The sequence below is a fragment of the Camelus dromedarius genome, chromosome 7, assembly GCF_036321535.1.
Source record: "Camelus dromedarius isolate mCamDro1 chromosome 7, mCamDro1.pat, whole genome shotgun sequence".
NCBI classification, from domain to species: Eukaryota; Metazoa; Chordata; class Mammalia; order Artiodactyla; family Camelidae; genus Camelus; species Camelus dromedarius.
In genome coordinates, this window is record NC_087442.1 from 68,779,451 (window position 1) to 68,787,742 (window position 8,292).

Genomic DNA, 8,292 nt, shown 5'->3' on the forward strand with positions numbered 1-8,292 from the left:
CTGTGCTTGTAAAATTCTAAAATAGCCAGTCATTTTAGTGTGCAATAAATACATAGAATTACCCTTGCCATGCTCCATGTACCATGGGGGAAAAAAGTTGTGGAAAATAAGTAGTACAATCAATGGCAGATGACTATTTTGGATGGTAAAGGGAAAATAAATTAGGTAATATTCTTTCAAAGATAAAATGTATGAAAGGGTACATACTTTGCTCATTTTACCTCCTCACAAACTCTGTCACTGTCCTCAAAATGTTTACTTATGGCACTTTAAAGCAGATAATATTCATTGGAAACATTGAAAAATCAGTAGATCTTATTACCTAATGTATACAGTGTTTTGTTACATACTGCCTTCATTAGTTTTTTTTTAATTCTTTCAAAATTTTGATTTTAGATTCCCCCATTGTTCAGTAGGTACCTTTAAAAAGTCATTTACTCATCCATTTTCTTTATTTTTGAGATAGTTTATTGTCATCCTTATTTTGTGAATTATGCTGTAAAGTATTTCAGAATATGACCTAAATCATTCATATCATGAAAGATTCTTTTCAGGCTCATTTTGAATTCCTAATTAACTGTATTTTAATATCAAACACAAAGGTGAACAATAACATATATCCAGGGCCTAAAATATTTATTTCTGCTTAATATGAGCCACTGATGCCAGAAAATAAATTGAATATAACTGACCTTGTGTTTTTTTAACTTGAGTTACTTCTTATGAGAATCTTTGTTTTCTATTTCATACCTTTATCCTTGGTTATTAGGTAAAAATGCGGGGCATCTGATATTAATCATCATGATTGGTTCCAAATCTCTGTAATTGAATAAATCATATATTGGGGCCCATCAATTCAACTAGCATATACAAACCCTAAATTTGACAGAAAAATAATACCATAACGTTATTGTAGGCTGGGTAGTAATTCATTTAAGGGCCGGAAAGAACCCATGTGAAGGCACAAAGGAAAATGCAAATATGTAAAATAACATCACTTTTGGAATTATACACTGTATTCTCTTATTTTTCACAAAAGCGTATTCGATACCATTGACCTTAGAGATTGTTGTCTAGAGAAATATATGGTAACAGTGTATTTATAAAATACCTGTAAGGGGTTTGGTAGAAAATCGTACCCCCATCTTATTTCAGACTCTCATTGTTGTTCACTTGGACTATTACAACAGTCAGCTGATCTGAAGTCAGTTTCTCGTCTAGGTTTCTGGGAGAATGTTCTTCCTAAAATTCTGCTGTTTATGTTTCTTCTCTGATTAAAATCTTCCTTAAATCTTTTGCCATAAAAGCCTTTCACACTTTATCTTTTGCCTACTTATTTTATTAAAATATCTCTGGAGACACAAAACTAAAATCTGTCTCTTTGCCTGTGTATATACTGTTACCTCTGCTTGGAATGACTGTATTGATTTGTCTAACCCTGCTTCCCTGTATCCCCATGTGCCTGGCACAATCTGATTAAAAAAAAACAAAAAACAAAAACAACCCAGGTTAAAATTACTTCTTCCAGGAATCTGTGAACCTGAGTTGAAATTATTCACCCCATACAACGTCTGTATCTTTAGTTTAGTTATATTTATTTTCCTATACCTTTCCCTAATAAATTTACATTTCTTTCCTCCTATGGGTTTTGAGTTCCTTTAGGGCTGGAACCACATGCCTTTTATAGCTGTGTTTCCTGTGTCTAGTAGGGTGCCTACATGCTTAGTAAATATTTGTCGGATGAACAATAACAAAAGAAATGAATGCGTCAAAATGAATAAAAGTCAGTACAATAAAGGATATTTTTGCTCTCTGCAAACTTGCCATAGTTTGTTTAAATAGGTCAGCTACAATTAACTGATTCTATGTGAATGGAGGTCTATCTCATTAGAAAAGAAACCTTCAAAGATTTTATATATAGCAAGTAGTATTTCATTTTTCATAAAGATAGAAACGTTTCATATATAAAAGCTTCTTATTCTGAAAATTACCATCTAATTCCTCTTTCTCTCCCTCTTTCCCCCTTTGCTTTCTCCTTTCTCATTCTTCTAAGAACTAAGCATTTATTATATACCAGAAATGTCTCTAGGACATGGTGTTAAAGAGGTCATTAATGTTTATTTATGGTTACCCAACTCTCTTGTGACAGTGCAAATGAGTTTTTGAAGTGTAAAGATGGGGACACTAAAATACTTTTTCCACATAGGATGCCATAAAAAATAACTGGCTTCTATTATTTCCAATCCTTATTTACTTGACTCATTTCTGGTTCTCTGAGTAATGTTTCTAAAGATTATACTGGCCCTTTTATTTCTTTATAATTTACAAAAACATGTATGGGAATTATATGCAATCCAATAAAAACAGGCTATTTAAAAATAAATGGAACCACACATAAATTAAAGATTTAATTCATAAAACTCAAAATTGTAATCTATCAACCATCATCCCAACAAATTAGAAAATGCTGTAAATTATCTCTGTGTTCTATTTATTTTGTGGTAAATGCATGCAAATACTATGTTGTTGCCATTAATTCAATTCTGAATTTTATCACAGGCTAAAAGACCTTGCAAAAAGGAAAACAGCCTTGAGGGCTATCCATCCATCAAAAAGACCATGTACCATAGCTGCTTTTCTGTATTGAAGTTTGCTCCATTTGCGTGCTTTTAGGCTTGAAATCCATGATTAAATGCTACATTCTTACATTAGCTAGCAGGGTGAAAATTATGAAACTGGGGCTAGTTCAAAACAATGCTGCCTTGAAAAAATAAACTCATATCTATGAAATGACAATTACAGTACACAAATAGTGATTTTATAGATTTTTACAAGGTCTCATATAGAATTATCCTAATAGATCTTACAGAACTCAAGAATATTTTTACAGACTCTCATACTGTCTCTGTTAGGAATTATGCATGCTGTTTGACACTGCCTTGACTAAATGTGAACGATCCTGGTATTATTCTTGGCGTACGTCAAGAGCTCAGTACTTCCTGACTTCCTTTGCCTGCCTGCTTTTCTTTCCCCCTCTCTCCCTTTCTCTCTCCTTCTCTCCCTCTGACCATCACAACTATTACATTTGAATGAAGTCTTCCCTGATTGTCCCAGTTCAAACTGACCACTTGCTTCCTAACTGCCATTAAACATACCTGATGACCTAGAATTAAGTTATGTTATCAATTTTATCTTGAAAGATCTTTTGGAGTTCTCTTATATGTAAGTGTTCACCTCCGTGGAGATAATGTAAGTCTATTGAAGGCAGAGGTCAACTCATAGACAGATTTTTCACATTTCAGACTAGCTACCTTTCTTAAGTGGGTCAATCACAGCCTCCAAAATTATTTTAAACACAAAGATAAAATGTTTATGTCATGTAAGTGTTTACAAAATGGAATAAAAAAGAATTAGACACATAGACATAAAGCATTTAATAGACACATACCATTAGTAAATCTCATTTTTTCACAAAAATTTTAAACTAAAAAAGAATTACTCTGTATTTTCCCTTTAACTGTATAGAGTGAATGGTTTACCCATGGATTTTACTTATATATCCCAACCTGAAATAAATCAAAAGCAAATAATTCAAGAAAATCTTTTTTATTTAATGATTTAAAAAACCTTAAATTTAGTTTATATTTTTTTTTGAATTGTAGAATGGGCTGATTTAGAATTTGGTCAGAAGCCCTTATTTAACCATTACCATTATGAATGCCTTTGCTTAAGCAACCAACATCTTTCCTCTGAACTACTGGAAAGCTGTCTAAAATGATCGCCATGCTTGCACAGGCAGCTCCAACTGCCTCTACTCTGCTAAGTTGCCAGAGTGGTCCTTTTAAAATATGCCAGATCATATCACTCCTTTGCTCAGGATTACTGACAAGGCTCCCCGTGGCCTGCTGAGTCCTTCAGAGTTCACAGGGCTCTCCATGTTCCAGCCCTCTCATACCTCTCTGATTTCCCTCCCACCATGTCCCTCTCTCAGGCCACTGCAGCCACGCAGGTGTCCTTGCTGTTTCTGAAATACTTCCACCTGTACACTTGGAGACTCTGCTGCCACAGGCTCTTCTCATAGATACCCTGTGGCTGGCTTTCTCTCTTAATTCAGGTCTCTATGGAAATGTGACCTCATTAGAGAGATTCTCTCTGAACTTCCAGTCTAAAATAGCAGTCTTTACCACCTTTCTCTCTTTTGCCCCACTTTGGTAGTTTGTGGTTTTTAAAATATGATTTAATTAATTAATTAATTGTCTGTCTCCTCTCCCTAGAATGTAAGTTTCTTAAAAGTAAGGACTTTCCCTGTCTATTTCCCTGACTCCAAAGTCTAGAGCTGTGCCTGCCCCATAGTTGACACAAACTAAATATTTGTTTAAGAATATATATACATTATATGTACACACATGTATATACTCCTTTGTATAGATATGTAGGCCTACTGTAAAAATATAAATTATTGCATATAAAACATTTATTCTTTTTTTTTTGCTGCAAAAACCAAAAACATTTATTCTCTATGCTGCTTCTTTTCATACTCTTTGTTATGCAGTGAATGTCTTTTTTCTTTCCACTCAAATATAAGCTGTTTGTAGGAAGGGGTTGGTTACATCTACTTGATGTTAGTGTTACCTACAACACTCAGTACATGATTTACACCTTTTATCAGACAATATGTACCTATTTAATGATGAAAACACATTATTTTTTGAATTATTTTTGTGATTGATGAATACAGCATAATCAGGGATATTATGAATTGTTTTACCATTTTCACTGATATTGCAGTCTATTTAGCCAGACACACTTTCATATGAAGTTGTACCCCCTTATCCGTGGTTTCTCTTTCTGTGTTTTCAGTACTCATGGTCAACTACTGTTCAAAAATATTAAATGAGAATTTTCAAAAATATACAATTCATTAGTTTTAAATTGCCTGCTGTTCTGAGTAGCGTGATAAAATCTCACGCTGTCCTGCTCCGTCCCTGTGTTCATCATATCCTGTCCCTTAGTCACGTAGTAGTCATTTTGGTCATCACAGGTGAGATACCGCAGTGCTTATGGTTAAGGACCCTTACTTTACTTCAAAATGGCCCCAGAGCGCAAGAGTCGTGATGCTGGCAGTTCAGATGTGCTGAAGAGAAGCAGTGAAGTGCTTCCTTTAAGTGAAAAAGGTGAAAGTTCTTTACTTAGTAAGGAAAGAAGTAAAATCATATGCTTAGATTGCTAAGATCTACAGTAAGAACGAATTGTCTATTTGTGAAATTGTTAAGAAGGAAAAAGAAATTTGTGCTAATTTTGCTGGTGCACCTCAGACTGCAAAAGTAATGGCCACGGTGCATGATAAGTGCTTAGTTGAGATGGAAAAAGAATTAAATTTGTGCAATAAAATATTTTGAGAGAGAGAGAGGGAAAAAAGAAAAGATTCAAATAGTTTTTATTTCAGTATATTGTTATAATTATTGTATTTTTTATTAGTTATAGTTGTTAATCTCTTACTGTGCCTAATTTATAAGTTAAACCTTATCATATATATGTATTAAAAAAATATTGTGCATGGGTTTCACCACTATCCACTGTATCAGGCATCCACTGGGGATCTCAGACCATATCCCCTCAAAACAGGTGGGAACTACTGTACTTCACTTTTCATAAGCATAGAGGAGGATTTTAAGACCACACACTTTATAATAAATTTGTCTCTTTGAAAAAATGGATTCAGAAATTATTTTGAAATTTTTTGTTAAAGATTTTAAAATTACATATTTTGTTATCTAGAATTCTAATTTGGTAAAATGGCCAAAGGATAAATAATCATCATTTTGCTATTTATCAGCCAAAAACAGCATTTGCTTTGTTTCAACCATATGTTCTTTTCTTTTCGCTCTAAAACAATCTTGTTTTGTTCATTCATTGGAGCTGGCAGATAGCTATAAGGGTTTGAATTCCAAAGTCAATTCAGCATTAACTTTATATCCATGACCAATGTCAAATCTGAACTCTAGCTAATAGAAATATTGAGTAATCTCATGTTAATCTTCTCTGTGTTCTAGCTCTGACTAGCACTAATGAACTAAGTTTGATTGGAAACCCCAGTAGATTACTATCGTCCTATAGAGTTTACTTTTGTAAGAAACCACCCCTATGGCTTCATCCCACCCATATAAGTCAGGCTGCTGTGGCTCAACCATATTTGAAAAGTCTTCATACACCCTGTAATTAAAGAAATCCTTGACTCATGGTGCCAGGAATGTAAGTGGGTTCAGCCACCATACTGGTGAATACTAGTTTTTCAGATAATTTTTTTTATTTACACATTTTGACATTGTGTTGATGTACCCGTTTTCAAAGTAGTTAGGAAAGTTAATACATAATCTAAAAATTTAAAACAATTTATTTTAAACCACATTTTTAAAGAGCTAAAATGTACTACTCTCTGGAAGAGAATAAACAGATTTATGCATGACTTTAAAGTCCCATGTAAAATAAAAATATTTGACATAAATATTTTTATTGTGCAGATGTGCTATAACAAAGAAAAATTCATAGGACATTACTTTTTTGTCTATTGTAATACCAAAGAAATTAAATGTTGAATTAGAGAATAAAATTCTTAGCCTGTGTTGCGTAAACTTTGAATGATGGTAATCAACCGTGATGCATGACTAAGGCACACATCTGTCTATATGATTTATGACAGAATATAGTCAGAAAGTAAGCTCTTCATTTTTTAAAGAACTGTAGTTCATTGTAAGAAAGGATTATGTTTAGCATGGAAACATGGAAGTATTTTTCATTTATACTATTTCTGCAGGGTTCTTTCCATATTTTCTCCCAAATATACTCCTTTTTACCCATTACATACTGCAAGTACCCCCTTGTGAACTTCTACTCAGGAAATGACGTGATTTCTTCTCATCAGAGAAATGTTTTCTTTTTAAGACGCAGATAGCACTTATGTTTTGCTTTAGCTGAAGGTGGTCTGTCTGTCATACTTGGCATGTTTGATTATGTAGTGATTAGTGCCAAAAGAACATGTAGATTAAGAGTCTTGCTAAAATGAGTATTAGCAAACTTTACCAACCACACCACAGTGTATTCTATCTTCAGAAGAGGGAATCAAGATTTCTTGAGAATTCATGCCTTTGACTGACGTAAATACTACAGGATCGAGAAAAATGCACAATTCATTTAATGTCAATCTGTTAGCAGCTAATCTTCAGAAATCATCTAGTCTTAGCCTTGCTGTTAATACTTACCAGGTATTTCTTATGCATTAAATTATATTCAGTATTTGAAGACATTTGTTTAGAGATTCATTTAATCTTTATTACAACCTGACAAGGAGCATACTATTATTTCCTTCATACTACAGATTAGAAAACTGAGGCTAGAGTTGTCATTGTTTGCCTAGGGATGCGCAGCGAGTAGCATGGTGGGCTTGTTTCTGCTCTAGGCAGTGCGAACCTCTGGTTCATGCTCATAATTGCTCTGCCACTCGCCCTGAGGGTTAGGATGGAACCCCTTTTATCAAGTGTCATCTCTGTCAGGAAGCCTCTGGTGAGTTTAAATGTGACTGACATGATTTTCCGTTTTTAAAAATCCTCAAGCAGTTTTTTTGGTATCTTTCTTAAAGTATGTATATTTCCTTTGAACATAATTAAAATACAAATGATAGTGATTAATAACAGTCTTTTATTCCAGGTTTATTTTTCATGGGCATTTGTTTTACAAGTATGAACTCATTTATCAACACAATAACACTATGAGGTAGATAGGACGTGTGATTAAACTAAGGTCATACAACTAGTTAGTTACAGAGCAATGATTCGAACAGTCTAGTGCTAGATCGTGTGTCTTAAAAGTGGTTGTCTTATCATTATTGCTGGTTTGTATTGTGGAGAAAGATGGTGCTTTACTTAGGTTCTGGAGCACTTTTATAAAGTAGTATCTTGACATTTTAATTTTAGAGGTAATTATATCCCATCTGGTTTCAGAAATCTTGTAAATGTAACTTAGGGAAAAATGTAGGAAAAACATACAAAAGAGCACTTTTATTAATGAATAAGTAAATATTTGTTGAGTTAAATATGTAATAATAGGATTAGGTAAACATAATATAAAAATAAAGATTATGAGATGAAATCAGTATTATCAATTAGAATTAGAACTGGCTTTATAAACTGTTCTCCTCCATAGATTACATCCAAACCACTGGTTTTATCAAGGTAAACTGGAATTTAGGACACAATTGTTATTGCAAATAAGATTTCTAAATTCCTAAAGTCAACA